This window comes from Dama dama, chromosome 6 (genome assembly GCF_033118175.1).
Source record: "Dama dama isolate Ldn47 chromosome 6, ASM3311817v1, whole genome shotgun sequence".
NCBI classification, from domain to species: domain Eukaryota; kingdom Metazoa; phylum Chordata; class Mammalia; order Artiodactyla; family Cervidae; genus Dama; species Dama dama.
Genome location: NC_083686.1, coordinates 31,684,068 through 31,702,500, shown reverse-complemented (window position 1 = coordinate 31,702,500; position 18,433 = coordinate 31,684,068). Strand labels below are relative to the sequence as shown.

The 18,433-nt window shown below is 36.7% G+C and overlaps 2 pseudogenes; both read right to left on the bottom strand.

Moving 5' to 3' along the window:
* Positions 1-8,316, bottom strand: part of LOC133058538 (UDP-glucuronosyltransferase 2B4-like) — a 17,477-nt pseudogene extending 9,161 nt beyond the window's left edge.
* Positions 8,317-9,084: 768 nt separating this feature from the next.
* LOC133058704 (UDP-glucuronosyltransferase 2B31-like) lies at positions 9,085-17,568 on the bottom strand (annotated as a pseudogene).
* Positions 17,569-18,433: the final 865 nt, after the last annotated feature.

Genomic DNA, 18,433 nt, shown 5'->3' with positions numbered 1-18,433 from the left:
ATCAGGATTGCTGGAAGAAATATTAACTACCTCAGATATGCAGATGATACCACTCTAATGGCAGAAAGTGAAGAGGAACTAAGAGACTCCTGATGTGGGTGAAAGAGGAGAGTGAAAAAGCCGTCTTAAAACCCAACATTCAAAACAATAAGTTCATGGCATCTGGTCCCATCACTTCATGGCAAATATATGGGGAAAATGTGGAAGCTGTGACATATTTTATCCTCTTGGTCTCCAAAATCATTGTGGATTGTGACTGCAGCCGTGAAATGAAAAGACACTTGCTTCTTGGAAGAAAAGCTAAGACAAATCTAGACAGAATATTAAAAGCAGAGACATCAATCTGCCAAAAAAGGTCCATATATAATCAAAGCTATTTTTTTTTCCCCAGTAATCATGTATGGATATGAGAGTTGGACATTAAAGAAGGGTAGGTAAGGTAAGATAAGGTGAAGTCACTCAGTCGTGTCCAACTCTTTGGGACTCCACGGACTGTAGCTTACTAGGCTCCTGTATCCATGGGAGTTTCCAGGCAAGAGTACTGGAGTGGGTTGCCATTTCCTTCTCCAGGGGATCTTGCTGATCTAGGGATAGAACCCAGGTCTCCCACATTGTAGGCATATGCTTTACCATCTGAGCCACCAGGGAAGTCCTTAAAGAAGGTTAAGCACCGCAGATTTGATGCCTTTGAATTGTGGTGCTGGAGAAGATTCTTGAGAATCCCTTGGACTGCAAGGACATCAAACCAGTCAATCTTTAATGAACCCAATCTTGAATAGTCATTGGAAGTGCTGATGCTGAAGCTCCAATACTCTGGCCACCTGATAACTCATTGGAAGAGACCCTGATCTGGGAAAGGTTGAAGGCAAAAGGAGAAGGGCTGGCAGAGGATGACATGGTTAGATAGCATCACTAAATCAATGGACATGAATCTGAGCAAACCCTGGGTAATAGTGAAGGACAGGGGAGCCTAGCATGCTGTAGTCCATGGGATTGCAATGATTCAGATAGCTTAATGACCGAACAACAACAGTATAATGTTTTAATAATAAGTTAATCAGTGCTATGGAAGAAGTTTGTTCTTTTAAATTACAAATTATTAAGCCCTACTTCCAAATACAATGAACAGTGTAATTGTTTGACTTGAATCTATATTGCGTAACTACATTTATTGTTAAAATTTAACTCCCAAGAGCATCTGTATGTCTGTTGTGTCCTCAGGAGTCCTTCAAGGAAAAGGAACAGGTGACAAAGCAGAATTTACTGGTTAATCTTCCTGCCCATGCTACCATTGTATTAATAACACCAAAAGTCACACTGTGTCTCTTATATATCATTCTTTTTGATTACTATGTTGAATAATTAAAATTATCATGGATCAAAGGCACTCCCTGTACTGCAGTAGCACCTGCCCTGTATATTTTGGTTTATATATACATATCTATACATATTATAGGTATGAGATAAATAGCTGCTATCATATTATTTACCTTTCTGATAGTAAATGTCTAAAATCTGATCTTTACAGAGTTTAACAGACTCATGAAATAGTTGTCCGTGATTAAGTTATTGTATCTACCTTTTGTGGAATTTGAGCGAGGGCTGATGCAATCACCTTGGCTCTGTCTTCTGACATGTTACTGACCATTGACCCCAAAGAAAACACCACAATACCGTTTTCTCCAGAGCTCTGCACAAACTCTTCCATTTCCTGTGAAAAAAGAATTTGCTCCATCACAAAAGAGCAGCAGCATAATATACATTATTGAAGGAATTTCTATAAGCAACTAAAGAGAGAAAAATCAGAAATTGCCTTGAGATATTAGAGTAGTCATTTCTTACAATAATGTTTGGTAATACACATGGCATAAAATTTACTTTCTTAATTGTTCCTAAGTGTATAATATAGTAGTGTTAAGTATATTCACATTGTGCAACCAATCTCCAGAACTTTTTCATTAGACAAAACTGGAAGTCTATGATCATTAAGAAACTCTACTTTCCTCTTTCTCCACTCTTTGGCAAGTTTCATTCTACTCTGTTTCTGCAAATGAGTTTAGTCTGGATACTTTGTATAAGTTGAATTGTACAGTATTTGTCTTTTTCTGACTAGTTATTTTCCTTTAATGTAAGGTTCATTCATGTTGTTACACGTGTCAGAATTTCTTACAGTATTTGTCCTTCTGTGTCTTGTCAAAAAGATAAACAAAATTGAAAACCTTTAGTTAGACTAATTAAGAAAAAAAAGTGACTCAAATAAATAAGATTAGAAATGAAATGGAGACATTACAACTGATACTGAAAAAATGCATAGGATCTTGAGACTACCATGAATAATTGCAAGCTAAGAAATTATTAATACATATATGAGAAGCATGGAGCACTTCTTAAAAACAGAACCTACCAAGACTTAATCAGGAAGAAGTAGAAAATCTGTACAGTTCTAACAAGTAAAGAATTTGAATTGGTAATCAATAACCTATCAACACACAAAAGCCCAGGACCTGATGGCTTCACTGACATATTCTATGAAGTATCATAGAAAAATTAATGCCAGATTTTCAAAAAATATTTAAAAATTTAAGAGAAGGGTAGGAACATTTCCAAACTCATCCTACAAGATCATCATCATGATCATGATACTGAATAGATAAGGGCATTACAAGAAGATAAAACTAAAGTCAATATCCAGTTCGAGTATTGATGCAAAACTTCTCAACAAAAAATCAACAAGCCAAATTCAAGAACACATTAAAAGAATTATATACTAAGACCAAGTGAGATTTATCTCTGGGATGCAAGGATAAATAGAATGAACTATAAAATAACTTGATTGTCTCAATAGATGTCCAAAATACATTTGACAAGGTATGACATTCTTTCATGATGAAACCCTTAACATATAGGGTATAGAAGGAAAATACCTCAGTGTAATAAAGAACATATATGAGAAACCCAAAGCTAACGTTATACTCAATAGTGAACACTTGAAAGCTTTTCCTCTAATCAGAAACAAAATAAGGATGCCTACTCCCACACTGATTCAATATATTAATAGAAGCTCTAGCTAGAGCAACTAGGTGAGACAAAGAATTAAAAGACATCCTAAATAGAAAGGATGAAGTAAAATTTTTATTTTTTATAGAAGACATGACATTTTTTGTACAGAGAATCTCACAGATTCAACAACAACAACAACAACAACAACAAGAAAATCCCTGAACTAGTCAACAAATTCAGTAAAGTTGCAAGGTATAAAATCACTATATAGAATTCAGTTCCATTTCTGTGTACTAATAATGAAACTTCTGAAAAAAAACTATCCCATTCACAATAGCATCAAAAGCAAGAAATTAACTAAAATAAATTTAATCAGTGAAGCAAAATATCTGTATAGTGATAAATATAAGAATTTGTAAGAATTAGAAGAAAGCACAAATAGATGGAAGTCATCATGTAACATGGACCAGAAGACTAATACTATTAAAATATTGACATTACCAAAAGCCAAAAGACTCACACTTTCAAATTTCATATTTACCACAAAGTTGCAATATTTCAAATAATAGTGTATTGGCCCCCAAATAGGCACAGAGATCATGGAACAGCATACAGGATTCAACTAATATTCAGTAAAGGAGAGAGGGAGACAAGAATATCCATTGTGGAAATATTAGTCACTTCTTTCTTTTCTGAGGAAACTGGATAAATATACGAAAAAAACAAAAAACGAGACCTGTATCTTATATCATTACCAAAACAACTCAAAATGAATCAATGACTTAAACACAAGACCAGATACCATAACATCTGTAAAAGAAAGTATAATGATGATACTCCTAGGCACTGGTCTTGAAAATGATTTCTTTATATGACATCAAGACCACAACAAAAGAAAAAAAAAATCACGACTGGGACTACACTACATCAAGCTAAAAAGCTTCTGCACAGCAAAAGATCTACAACATGAAAATGCGATCTACAGAATGGAAGAAAAGTTTTTTAACCTCATATTGAGTGAGGGGTTAAGATCCAGAATATATACACAACTCATACAACAAAATTCAGTTAAAGAATGGGCAGATGAACAAGATAGACACTTGACAAAGAAGATTTCTACATGATCACCGGGTATAGGAGAAGATACTCCACATCAGTAATCATCAGGGAAAAGTATTTCAAAATTACAATCAGATATTACCTCACCTCTATTAAAAGTCTATAACCAAGAAGAGAAAATTGTTGTGAGAATGTGGAGAAAAGTGAAAGCTTGTACACTCTCAGTGGGAATGTAAATTGGTTTAGCCCTTAAGGAACATAAATTGAAGGTTTCTAAAACAATTAAAGATACATCTATTGTATGATCTGGCAATTGTACTTCTGGGTATATAGTCAAAGGAAATAAGAACAGGATAGTGAAGAGGTATATGTGCTTCCATGTTGACTGCAGCATTATTCACAATTAGCTAAGGGAAAAACCTTAAGTGCCGACCTATGGATGAATTATTTAAAGACGTTTCATAGATACACACCGACATACACACAGATAGACATGCTCAGAATGGAATGTTATTCACCCAGAAGAAAGAAGGAAATCCTGCCATTTGTGACAACATGGGTGGACCTTGAAGATATTATGCTAAAATTTGTGCTTTCATTTTAATCTCTACTCTATTCTTATAATCAAATATACACTATGATATATATCCTGAAAATTGTAATTCTAGCTTATGCCTTTTTAACCTTCAAGAAAACTGTGATCTTATTATATTTGCTTTTTTTTCAAGTGAATATTTTATTATATCTGATTTAGTATAATTTAGCATTGTTTGGACTTTCCTAATGGCTCAGATGGTAAAGAATCTGCCTGGAGTGCAGGAAACCAGGATTTGATCCCTGGGTCGGGAAGATCTCCTGGAAAAGGGAATGGCTACCCACTCCAATACTCTTGCTGGAGAATCCTGTGGACAGAGGAGCCTGGAGGACTACAGTCTATAGTGTCACGAAAAGTCAGACAAGACTGAAGTGACTTAGCAGCAGCAGCATTTAATGTCAACTTTTTTAATGTTAGGAATTTTTAAGGTTTTGGTGATCAGATGAAGAAGATGAAATACTAAAGTATTTTTGAAAGTTTTAAGGCTTTTCACCAGTGCACTAGCTAAAATAAATGCCTTTTCCCCACAATATAAATGACTGTATATATAAATGTATATATATACAGAGATTTATTTAAATTTATTTAAAGTAAATCATCCTGATTCATGTCAATATATGGCAAAACCCCCTACAGTAATGTAAAGTAATTATCCTCCAATTAAAATAAATTAATTAATTTAAAATAAAGAAAAAAATGAGTTAATTTAATATCTCTGTGAACACTGTACTCTAGTTTTCACTCATTATTGTCTATATCTATCAAGAATCTGCTAAATGGTCTCTTCCTACTGTTAACCATTTACAATCCAACCCAGTGACTACATCTTGCTTTTTATTTTTACATTATATATGACTATCTCTTTCTCAGGGCTTTTCTCATAGCTCAGTTGGTAAAGAATCTGCCTGCAATGCAGGAGACCCAGGCTCAATTCCTGGGTTGGGAAGATCCTCTGGAGAAGGAAATGGCAACCTGCTTCAGTATTCACACTTGAAGAATCCCATGGACAGAGGAGCCTGGCAGCCTACAGTCCATGGGATTGCAAGAGTTGGACAAGACTTAGAGATTAAATCACCACCATCATCTCTTTCTTTCTTAATCCTTTCAATATTCTTCCCAATGCCCCTACTAGATGTTTCAAATCTTTATAATTATCTGTTTGCAACTTACCTCATCAGCATCATCTCCTTTTTATTCAGCCTTTTCCTATCTAGACTAAACTTGGACTTTTTGGCAACTGTCATAACTACTCCACTTACCTTTCTTTTATATCTTTTCCAACTGAGCTATGAGGGAAGCCTGTATCTTCTTTCAACCCTGCCCTATTCCTTCTGTTTATTCCTGAGCATCCTTCAGATCTCATAGTTATCTATGATTCAGAGATCCTTTCTATGATGCATGCTGAATATTTCTTTAACACCCTGGTCTTTCCATATTATAACATTTTTTACAACTTGATTGTGTTCTGTCATTCCAGGTGGACCGTCAGGTGGTAGAAACTGTGCCTACACCATTGCCTATTTAGCCCTCACTTCTGGAATATGCTATATACAAAATTATCCTATAATAATTATAATACAATTATAAAGTAACATATTATAGTGAGATGAGATGGTTGAATGGCATCACCAGATGATAATATAGCTATTATTTTATTTATATAAAATATATATTTTTATATAAAATGTAATATAACTATGAATGTCCTTTAATGAATGATGCTTCTCTATGTGTTGAATAATGAAGTTCTAATGTAATTGACATATTACAAAGTGTCCCATGTATTCTAGTTTATTCTGTAATGATAATGAAATTCAGATAGTTGTGTTGATATAGAAATACATCACTTTCTAAGTGGAAGTTCACTTTATCCAGGTTCCCACATCTGACTACCTGTAATCAAACATTCCAAAGAAAGAGTACAGAATGATTCCTATTGAAAACACAACATTCACAAAGAACAACAAGGAGGAGTAGGTGACCTTAGGCAGGGGCTTGGCAGGCTTGCAGTGGAGGCCTCCAACAAATTCAACATTTGGGAGTAGTGGACGAGGAAATGAAAAGTCCCAGTAGGTTCGAATGAGCCACAGTTCAGCTTTCCCCATTGTCTCTGATAAGGTTGTAGGTCTTCCTGAAAGTAAAAAGAAAACCAACAAATGTTTGATCAAATGAGACTATTGTCACGTGTGTACATTAGATAATTTTTGTAAAACAACTTGGGATGTTGTAGCCAAAGATGTTTGAATGTGTCTGTTGTTTGATAAATATATAACATAGCATAGTCTAGGATAATTAAGTAAACCCAGAATACATCTGTTTCTACACAAGTAGAAACATTTTCTAAAAGCTAGCTGGATATTTGTACTACAAATATGTGTATAACTCTCAATGTACATGTCTTCATTTATCAAGACAGTTTACGAGATTCCTAATGATTTTAAGTTAAAAAAAGAAATTTTGTAATTTGGATAGTCACTTGCAGAAGTCCTAGGTACTTCAATTTGTGGTAAATGACTTCCTGCTATCCAGTACTAGAAATGGGCTTTACCCTACCCTATAATTGAAGTGTTTGCATAATATTGGTTAGATTGAGGGTCATTTAATATTTTTATTTCACTGTTTCACTTATTTGAGATAAATTTTTGTGAATTTATATTTATACATACTCAACTTCCAAGGCACTAGGAAAAATAGGAATTAATGAAACCAACTAAAAACATGACTTACCTAGTTGTTTGTTGCTAAGTGGTAACTGACTCTTTCCAACTCCATGGACTATAGCCCAAAAGGCTTCTCTGTCCATGGGATTTCCCAGGCGAAAACACTGGAATGGAATGCCATTTCCTTTTCCAAAGGATCTTCCTGACCAAAGGATTGAACCTGTGTCTCCTGCATTGGCAGGTAGATTCTTTACCACTGAGCTATCAGGAAGCCCAACTTACCTAGTGCTTCACTGTAAAACTGATTCCACTCCTTCTCATAGTATGTCGGGAAGAAAAAGTCAAAATAAAGTGTATATAACATATTTTTGATCCTCTCCATGAATGTCATGCGATCACTTAATTCTGAAAACATAACAGGTACATAAGATGGTGGGAATGGAAGTCTTGCGCTATTCTTCTCAATTATATGGCCAGGTGAGGTGTAATGAATGTACACGAATGGTATTTTAAGTAATTCAGCCAGCAGTTCACCACAGGGTCCAAAGGCATCTGCAATAAGGATATCAAACCTTGATTCCTCTAGTTTTGTCATTAATTTCTTGTTGGAAACAGCGTCTTTACACATAGTTAAAGCAGCATAAAAAATTCCTAAAATAAACTTTTCACTGCTGAAAAATGGGTCCAATAGGAACCTTTCACTGTATATTTCCATTTCTCAAGAAGAAGTTCTATAAAATTCTCATAATCACTTTTCGTGAAAGATACAGGGAAAGTCTCAAAGTTTATAGTCGATGGTTTGCTGGAATTAGTAATAGTGGAAGCCGAAGATATCAGAACAGTCACTTCATGACCCCTTGTGACAAGTTCATCCAGAATTGTCTTTATATTCAGCCAGTGACTAAATTCCACTGGCCACACCAGCACCTTTCCACAACTCCCAGCGCTAAAGTAACAAGTCAGCTGTAGCAGCAGCAGAAGTGAGAGCCTTTTCATAGACATCTTGCTCATATGTAGTACTTTTTAAATAATTACTGTAAACTTTTGCTATTGCTCAGGCTTATATCCAGAAGGAATCAACCAGAAGTTAAATTATAACCCCTATTCCTTAAAAAAGTAGATTACATGAATAGTCAGCAGATGTGGAAATCCAATGAAAAGACAAAGTGCAGAGCACTTCAAGATTATACAGTGTGTTTAGTATTGATTTGTCAGTGCTGTCACCCATCTTGTACACACACATCAATTATATTTTGTGAGAAAGATGACTAGTGTAAAACAATAGCCAAGTGAGAGACTCTTGCGTCTGCAGTCACTGTGACACAGAATTAGAGATAAGGTGACATCAACAAGATGGAGGGTTATGAGGTCACAACAATTGTGTCCCTCAGAGAAACAGCAAAAACAGTAAATGACCAACTGCAAACCAATGTAAATTATTTTGGGAAAGTTCTGGGCTAAAATGAAAAAGCAGCAGAAATCCTGCAGTCTGCAAAGACTGAGGATGTGTGTTCTGATTTTTTGAGTGTAATGCATCAATACTAAAGATACCAATGAAATTTGACTGGTCAATTGTATAATTTATGATCACTATTGCCATATAGATTTTTTTGTCTGAACAATCTGCCTACTGATGACAGTGAGGAGTTAAAGCAGAAGGAGTTGACAAAGGATGAGATGGTTGGGTAGCATCACTGACTCAATGGACATGAGTTTGAGCAAACTCTGGGAGATGGTGAAGGACAGGGAAGCCTGGTGTGCTGTGGTCCATCAGGCGATGTTATCAGGTTGATCAGCAAACACAGGAAAGCCCACCATAGGGACCTCATGGTAGATGGCCTCGTAAGTGCTGTTGGTTCCACTGTGAGTTATAAAGCCTTTGGTTTTTGGATGACCTAGCATTGAGTGACTCTCAGTAAAATTGTTAACTATAATTCAGAATACAATGAGAAATGGGCCTTATAAGACACTGTAAAAAGGAGTCTGTTTTAGGATAACAGATGGTTACACACAGGAAACTGCATTTAAACTGCTTTCAGAACTCACAGCCAGAAAGTCCTGTCTGAGGAGAGATAAGTGAAGACTTCATGAAAGAAGTGCTTTGTCACTTGAACTTCACAAGTGAGTTCAAGATTGGCAGATGAACAACTTAAAGAACACTCTGGGTAAAATAAACCACATATGCATAAAAAGGGGGCATTCAGAAATATACTCTATAAAGATTAAGGAAGTCATTTAATCTGATGAGAATGGTGTCAAGGTTACAGAAAGGGTAATGGTAGTAGCAGTGGAACCAAAGAAAGGAGAATCTTCATTTTATTAAGAAACATGCTACCACTTCATGAAAATGATTGTGCATTTTTTTTCTGTAGAAAATAGAGAGTCACTGGTAATAAATAAGGCTGTTATTTATCAGTAGTATTTAAAATACTTCTACACAGGAGAAGCAATAGGAGTAAGAAAAGAATTCAGAGGTAGAACAATAACCCATTAAGCTATTCACTGTTAGAAGCAATTACAGGCAAAATGAAGATATTTTAATTCTGGGCATAAGGGACATGACCAGGTAGACTACAGTGCCAACTATGATACATTTTCCTTCTCCCCTCCAGTGCTGGGAGTAAAAACACAGAAGTAAAGTTTTCTTTCTGAAAGTTTTAATAATAAACACTTGATAAGTTTGTTTCTTATTGAAGTACTATCACTCTGTTAATCATGTTTTTAGCATTTTTTCTGCCAATATTTACCACGAAGGTCATTCTGTTTTATACAGATGAGTATTGGGTCCTAAGGTGTTTGTTTTTTTGCCATCATATCTCCATAGAACCTGTTAGGGTAATGAAAATACCTTATTCAATGAGTTTAAAGTTATAGCATTAGAACTCAAGAGGTTGAAAGATAACTAATTAAATGTCTTCCATATGGCATGTAAGGAAGAAAGGATGTGTGATCTTAATCAAGGATAATTACTAATGACTGACATCAGTAGGAATACTTACATTTTACATACTTATTACTATATTCAATCAGCTATGGAATATAATCATGACCATTCACACATGATCGCATAGACGAGTGTAGTTTCATTGCCAAATTCAGATATTTTAAAATGGTAGTAGATGGTCTTTATTCTAAAGCAAAAAGACAGTGGGGAATTTCTAATAACCAACATACTTTATCTCTTTATTTTATTTTTTTCTAATTTTCTTAACTTTTATACCCCTTCAGTCCTCAACACTCAGAGGTTTAAACACACCATTGACAAAATGTCAGAATTCACAAGTTTTACAAAATTTAAGTTTATTATATATTTTATAATTTTATTTTTTATACTAGTCCTAAAGTTCCAAATTGATATTTAACTGGCTTCTGTTATAGAAGAGAGTTATACATCCACTCATTCATATATATTTTGATATACATCTTTTACATCTTTTGATATACAAGGAAAATACATGTGTAATCAGCCACTATTTCCAAATCGGGAAAGGAGTACATCAAGGCTGTATATTGTCACCCTACTTATTTAACATATATGCAGAGTGATTGCCAGGAGAAATATCAACAACCTCACATATGCAGATGACACCTCCCTTATGGCAGAAAGTGGAGATGAACCAAAGAGCCTCTTGATGAAAGTGAAAGAGAAGAGTGAAAAACTTGGCTTAAAACTCAACATTCAGAAAACCAAGATCATGGCATCCGGTCCCATCACTTCATGACAAATCGATGGGGAAACAGTGGAAACAGGGAGAGACTTTACTTTTTTGGGCTCCAAAATCACTGCAGATTGTGACTACAGTCATGAAATTAAAGGACATTTGCTCCTTGAAAGAAAAACTATAACCAACTTAGACAGGATATTAAAAAGCAGAGACATTACTTTGCCGACAAGGTCCATCTAGTCAAAGCTATGGTTTTTCCAGTAGACATGTATAGATGTGAGAGTTGGACTATAAGAAAGCTGAACACCAAAGAGTTGATGCTTTTGAACTGTGGTGTTGGAGAAGACTCTTGAGAGTCCCTTGGACTGCAAGGAGATCAAACCAGTCAATCCTAAAGGAAATCAGTCTTGAATATTCATTGGAAGGACTGATGTTGAAGCTGAAACTCCAATACTTTGGCCACTTGATGTGAAGAACTGACTCATTGGAAAAGAACCTGATGCCAGAAACAATTGAAGGTAGGAGGAGAATGGGACGGCAGAGGATAAGATGGCTAGACGGCATCACTGACTTGATGGACATGATTGTGAGCAAGCTCTGGAAGTTGGTGATGGACAGGGAAGCCTGGCATGCTGCAGTCCATGAGGTTGCAAAGAGTTGGACATGACTGAGTGACTGAACTGAACTGACCTGAACCAGCCACTTAAGAGAAATCAATCTTATTTATAATTTATTAGTAATAAGTTAATTAAGGTACCTGAAAAGTAAAAGTATAGCTGCTTAGATTACAAATTGTAAAGCATTACCTACAAAAAAAAATAATTAGTAATTTTTGACATGAATCAAGAGTGTTTCCAACTTTCCTGATTTGGAGATAGTTTACATTTGTAAAGGAAGGCTTATTATTATTATTATTATTTTTTGTAATTTATAAGTATCAATAATGCTGTTGAAAAAGTTCCAGCTTTGTGATAATAAAATTTATTGAGCTGACCATGAACACATTAACAATGAACCACAAAGGAGTGACAGTCACAATCATGTAGTTTCTATACCCAGTAGAAAAGTAAGGTATGGATTTTGGAATTCCCAATCAATTCTCATACACTGGATTATAATTTATAGTGTTTAACCTCTATTTGCTCTGGGAATGTAAAGTAACTCTATCAGCAAAGAAACAGCATAGGTCCTTAGGAGAAGATTAAATATCAGATAGCAAATTATAAAAGTGTTTCAAAATATCCAAAGACTCCAGGGGAATTTTATGTATTAGAAAATAAGGTACCACTCTATTTAATGGAAAAAGAGGCTGCTGAATCTTTTCCACGCTGGTTTCCTTATGCTTGATTCCTTCTTACAGTCCCTCTCCCTCCTCAAGCAGAAGGAGCAATGTGACAGGTTAGAAGCAGGGTCCATTAAAGGCCAGACCTTACCATGCACAGGGTTTACTTAAGGGCAGGACCCCATCTTCTCTTTGATCTTCCTGATTCAGGCTTTGGCAGGACCAAGTCACCAGGGAGGCTGATTTTCTCTTTCTCTAAGTCACTGTGTCTGGATGGGATCTGGAGGTCTCTTGGGGAACCCTGACCATCCTTTCTCTGAATAGTACCTTGCAAAGCACACTGATAAGGCTATTTTAAAATTTAGGGGAAATGAAAGGGGCCAGGATTATCTGGCAAGCACAATCTTCATGATGCATTCTAGATTTTTATCACTGTTGCATAATGTCTTTGTGCTACTGCATTTACTGTTAAAATTTAACTCTTGAGAATATTTGTATGTTTACTGTGTCCTCAAGAGTCCTTCAATGAAAAGGACAAATGACAAAGCAGAATTTGATGGTTTATCTTCCTGCCCACAATCCCATTATAATATCAAAATTCATACAGGATCTCTTAATACTTTTCATTTTGATAATGTTAAACCAAAGTATTTTTTATAAAAGATACTCTAAACTACCGTCAGTCAGTAGTTCACTCAGTCATGTCCGACTCTGCAACCCCATGAATCGCAGCACGCCAGGCCTCCCTGTCCATCACCAATCCCCGGAGATCACCCAAAATCATGTGCATCAATTCGGTGATGCCATCCAGCCATCTCATCCTCTGTAGTCCCCTTCTCCTCCTGCCCCCAATCCCTCCCAGCATCAGGGCCTGTTCCAATGAGTCAGCTCTTCCCATGAGGTGGCCAAAGTATTGGATTTTCAGCCTCAGCATTAGTCCTTCCAATGAACACCCAGGACTGGTCTGCTTTAGGATGGACTGGTTGGATCTCCTTGCAGTCCAGAGGACTCTCAAGGGTCTTCTCCAACACCACAGTTCAAAAGCATCAATTCTTAGGTGCTCAACTTTCTTTATAGTCCAACTCTCACATCCATACATGACCACTGGAAAAAGCATAGCCTTGACTAGATGGACCTTTGTTGGCAAATTTAACATCTCTGCTTTGTAATATGCTATCTAGGTTGGTCATAACTTTCCTTCCAAGGAGTAAGTGTCTTTTAACTTCATGGCTGTAATCACCATTTGCAGTGATTTTGGAGCCCCCCAAAATAAAGTCTGAAATTGTTTCCACTGTTTCCCCATCTACTTCCCATAAAGTGATGGGACCAGATGCCATGATCTTAGTTTTTCTGAATGTTGAGCTTTAAGCCACGTGTTTCAGTCTCCTCTTTCACTTTCATCAAGAGGCTTTTTAGTTCCTCTTCACTTTCTGCCATAAGGGTGGTGTCATCTGCATATCTGAGGTTATTGATATTTCTCCTGGAATTCTTGATTCCAGTTTGTACTTTCTCCAGCCCAGAGTTTCTCATGATGTACTCTGCATATAAGTTAAATAAGCTGGGTGACAATATACAGCCTTGACATCCTCCTTTTCCTATTTAGAACCAGTCTGTTTTTCCATGTCCAGTTCTAAGTGTTGCTTCCTGACCTGCATATAGGTTTCTCAAGAGGCAGGTCAGGTGGTCTGGTATTCCCATCTCTTTCAGAATTTTCCACAGTTTATTGTGATCCACACAGTCAAAGGCTTTGCCATAGTCAATAAAGCAGAAATAGATGTTTTTCTGGAACTCTCTTGCTTTTTTGATGATCCAGGGGATGTGGCAATTTGATCTCTGTTTCCTCTGCCTTTCCTAAAACCAGCTTGAACATCTGGAAGTTCATGGTTCATGTATTGCTGAAGTCTGGCCTGGAGAATTTTGAGTATTACTTTATTACCGTGTGAGATGAGTGCAATTGTGCAGTAGTTTGAACATTCTTTGGATTGCCTTTCTTTGTTACTGGAATGAAAACTGACCTTTTCCAGTCCCTTGGCCACTGCTGAGTTTTCCAAATTTGCTGGCATATTGAGTGCAGCACTTTCACAGAACCATCTTTCAGGATTTGAAGTAGCTCAACTGGAATTCCATCTCCTCCAGTAGCTTTGTTCATAGTGATGCTTTCTAAGGCCCACTTGACTTCACATTCCAGGATCTGGCCCTAGGTGAGTGATTACACCACTGTAGACCTTGTCATATATATTATGGTTTGTATAAATATCTGAGATAAGTTGGAGCTATCATAGTAGTTGACCTTTGTTGCGGAAATTGTCTGTAATCACATCTTTTATATTATATAAGTGACTCATTAAAAATTTTTCCACTCTTAAATTACTTTACCTACCTTTTGTGGAACCTGGGCAAGAGCTGATGCAATCATATTGGCCCTTTCTTCTGTTAATAACCATTGGCTCCAAAGAAAACACCACAATATCTTTTTCTCCAGAGCTCTGGGTAAACTCTTTCACTTCCTGTGGAAAAAAAAAAAATTGCTTCCTGTGGGGAAATTAATAAGATGACTCTAGTCAGGCTCTCTCGCCCCATGGTCTCAGGCCCTCTCACCCATGTTCTGTAAACAATGAGTTTGCACGGTTATGTAACAGATGGGAGCTGTAGCAGATGTAGCAGTGTGCATGCACATCCCGAGGTACTTCCGGTCACGGGCTGCTTTGTGCAGTAGACCTGTAGGAGCTTCACCCTGGCTGCTGCTGCACTGGGGCTACAATGGCGTGACCCATGGTTATGTCACATGAGGTTATGTTATGGCTAGGTTATGGTTATGTTATGGCTGCTGGTACAGATGCTGCATCAGCCAGGAGAGAAGCTGTTTCATGGCTGCCGTGCCAGTCAGGAGAGAATAACCTTGTCTGCAGTTCCTGTGGCTCCTTGAGCCTCCTACCAGCCTCTTAGCTTGTGCCTTGCCTACCCTGGGTTCAGCGAACACTGTGAACACCGTGAATGGCGAGAAAACTGGCGTCACAAACAAGATCAGCAAGACACCTCATCACAAAGGAGCGACAGCATAGCTAACATATTGAAAAGTTGCTCCAAACACCTAAAGAGAGAACATCGGCTATATTCTGGAATTATTAGAATAGTAGCTTTTTAAAAGATGTTGCCATCTTAATCATTCCTAAAGGTATGGTTCAGTAGTGTTAAGTGTATTCATATAGTGCAACGAATCACCAGAACTTTTTCATCTGGCAAAAATGGAAGACTATATCATTAAGAAACTACATTTTCCTCTTTCCTCAGCCTCTGGCAGCCATCACTCTGTTTTATGTTTCTACAAATTTAACTAGACTGGATACTTTGGACTTTTATAGTACTTGTCCTTCTGGACTAGCTTATTTCACTTAGAGTAAAATTCATCACTATTGTGTCATGTGTCAGAATTTTCTTCTGAAAGCTAAGTAATACTTTATTACTTATCTAATTCAATGAAACTATGAGCCATGCTGTGTAGGGCCACCCAAGATGGATGAATCATGGTGGAGAGTTCTGACAAAATATGGTCCACTGGAGAAGGGAATGGAAAACCACTTCAGTATTCCTGCCCTGAGAACCCCATGAACAGTATGAAAAGGCAAAAAGATAGGACACTGAAAGACAAACTCCACAGGTTTGTAGGTGCCCAATATGCTACTGGAGATCAGTGGAGAAATAAATCCAGAAAGGAAGAGATTTGGCAGGTTTGCAGAGGAGGCCTCCAATAAATTTGAAATTTGGTAGCACTGAGAGAGGAAATTCTAAATTCCAATAGATATCATGATGAGTCATGTTTCAGCTTTCCCTCTTATCTCAAATGTTGTACTGGGTCTTCCTGAAAGGAAAAACAAAAACAAATCTTTGATGAAGTGACTATCTTGTCACATGCATATATTAGGTAATTTTTGGAAAAAGCCTTGGAATGTTTTGGCCAAAGATGTTTCAAAGTGTCTGTTTTTTGATAAAGCAAATACGTATGTGCATGTATAAAATGCAATATGCATGCATGCATGCTAAATCACTTCTGTCATGTCTGACTCTCCGTGAGCTTGTGGACCTAGTAGTTCTCTAGGCTCCTCTGTCCATGGGATTCTCTAGACAAGAATATTGGAGTATTAGTAAGGTAGATGCTGAAGTTTAGTAAGGCAGATATATAATTGCTTGGAGAAGTCTTGATCCTTCAGATTGTGGTTTATGACTTCCTGGAATGCTCTATACTAGTAATGGAACACAGGGTTCTACTTTTAGTATTCCATAAATTTTTATGTAATATTAATGAGTTTGCTGAACCCTGTCATGCCCTCCTCCAGGGGATCTTCCTGACCTAGGGATTGAATCCATGTCTCTTAAGTCTCCTTCATTAAGGTTCTTTACCACTAGTACCATCTTGGGAGCCCATAATATATAATATAGTGTAATATAATAGGAAAACTGAGCTACACAGGTTGGAACAGTTTCTAAGCTACCTGGATACTATTGCTACAAATATGTGTGTAACTCTTCAATATACATGTCTTCATTAATCAAAAATTTTATGAGGTTTCTAGTGGTGCTTTCTAAATTAAAAAAGGAAGTTTAGTAAGGTAGATATATAATCTTTAGGAGAAGTCTTAATCCTTAAAATTGTGGTTTATGAATTCCTGGAGTGTTCTATGCTAGAAATGGAACACAGAGTTCTATTTGCAGTGTTCCATAAAAGTTTCCATAATATTTATGAGTTTGCTGAATCATTTTATATTTTCATTTCCTCATTTCACTTAGAGGAGACAAATTCATGTGACTTTATGTGAATTCATCTTCAAATGAACTAGAAAAAATAAGATTTCATGCTGCCAACTAAAAACATGATTTACCTAGTATTTCACTGTAAAACTTACTCCATGTGCTCTCATTAGATATTTGGAACCAAAAATCAAAATAAAGTACCTATATTTTTGACCCTCTCCATGAATGTCATATGATCACTTAATTCAAACAACGTAACAGGTACATAGGATGGTAAGAATGGAAGTTTTCCACTAATCTTTTCAGTTGAATCGCCAGGCAAGAAGCAGGGATTGTACAAATAAAGGTACTTTAGGTATCTCAGTGAGCAGCTCACCACAGGATCCAATGGCATCTGCAAGAACAACATCAAACCTGATTCCTGTGTTTTGTCATAAGTCACTTGTTAGAAACAACATCTTTACAGAGATCCTTAAAAACATCAAAAAATTCCCAGTATAAACTTCTTACTAATGAAAAATGTGTCCCAAACAAATCTTTTGCCAGATATGTCCACATGCTGACCAAATGCTTGATAAAATTCTTACAATGTGCTGTGTACTGTGCTGTTACTCAGTCATGTCTGACTCTTTGGGACCCATGGACTGCAACCTGCCAGGCTTCTCTAGCCAAAGGAAAAGTCTCATATTTAATAGGAGATGTTTCATTGAGATCAACAAGAATGGAATTTGGAGGTGTCAGAACAGTCACCTCACGACCCCTCCTGACAAGTTCATCCATAACTGTTTTCATATTCATTCAATGATTGTATTCCATTGGCCACACCAGCACCTTTCCACAACTTCTAGAGCTAAAGTAGCAAGTCATCTGTAGCAGTACCAGAAATGAGAGCCACTTCATAGACATTTTGCTCCTGTAAATATTACTGCATCCTTTCACCACTGCTCATGCATATATAAAAGGAGAAATCAATCAGGAAGTTAAATTATAACTCCTGATTTATAATATGGGACTTTATATATTTATAATATAATACAACTCAAATAAGGACATTATATTAATTATCAGCAGAAGTGGAAAGCAAGTGAGAGGGCAAAGAGTAAAACACTTCTAGGTTATACAGTGCGTTCAGTATTGTCAGTGCTGTCACTGATCTAAGAGTTGATGAGTTTACACATGCAAATCCACTATGTTATGTAAGAGACAAGACTAGCCTGAAAACTGTAGCAGGTGAATGTCTGCAGTCTCCTTCAATCAGAGTTAGAGTTAAGGTGACATCAATAAGATAGATGGGTTACAGTCCGTAGGGTTGCAAAGAGTCAAACGTGACTGAAGCAACTTAGCATGCACACACACAGCAAGATAGACAGTTTGAAGGTTTCAACACTTGTATCTCCCACAGAGAAATAGCAAAAACTATAAA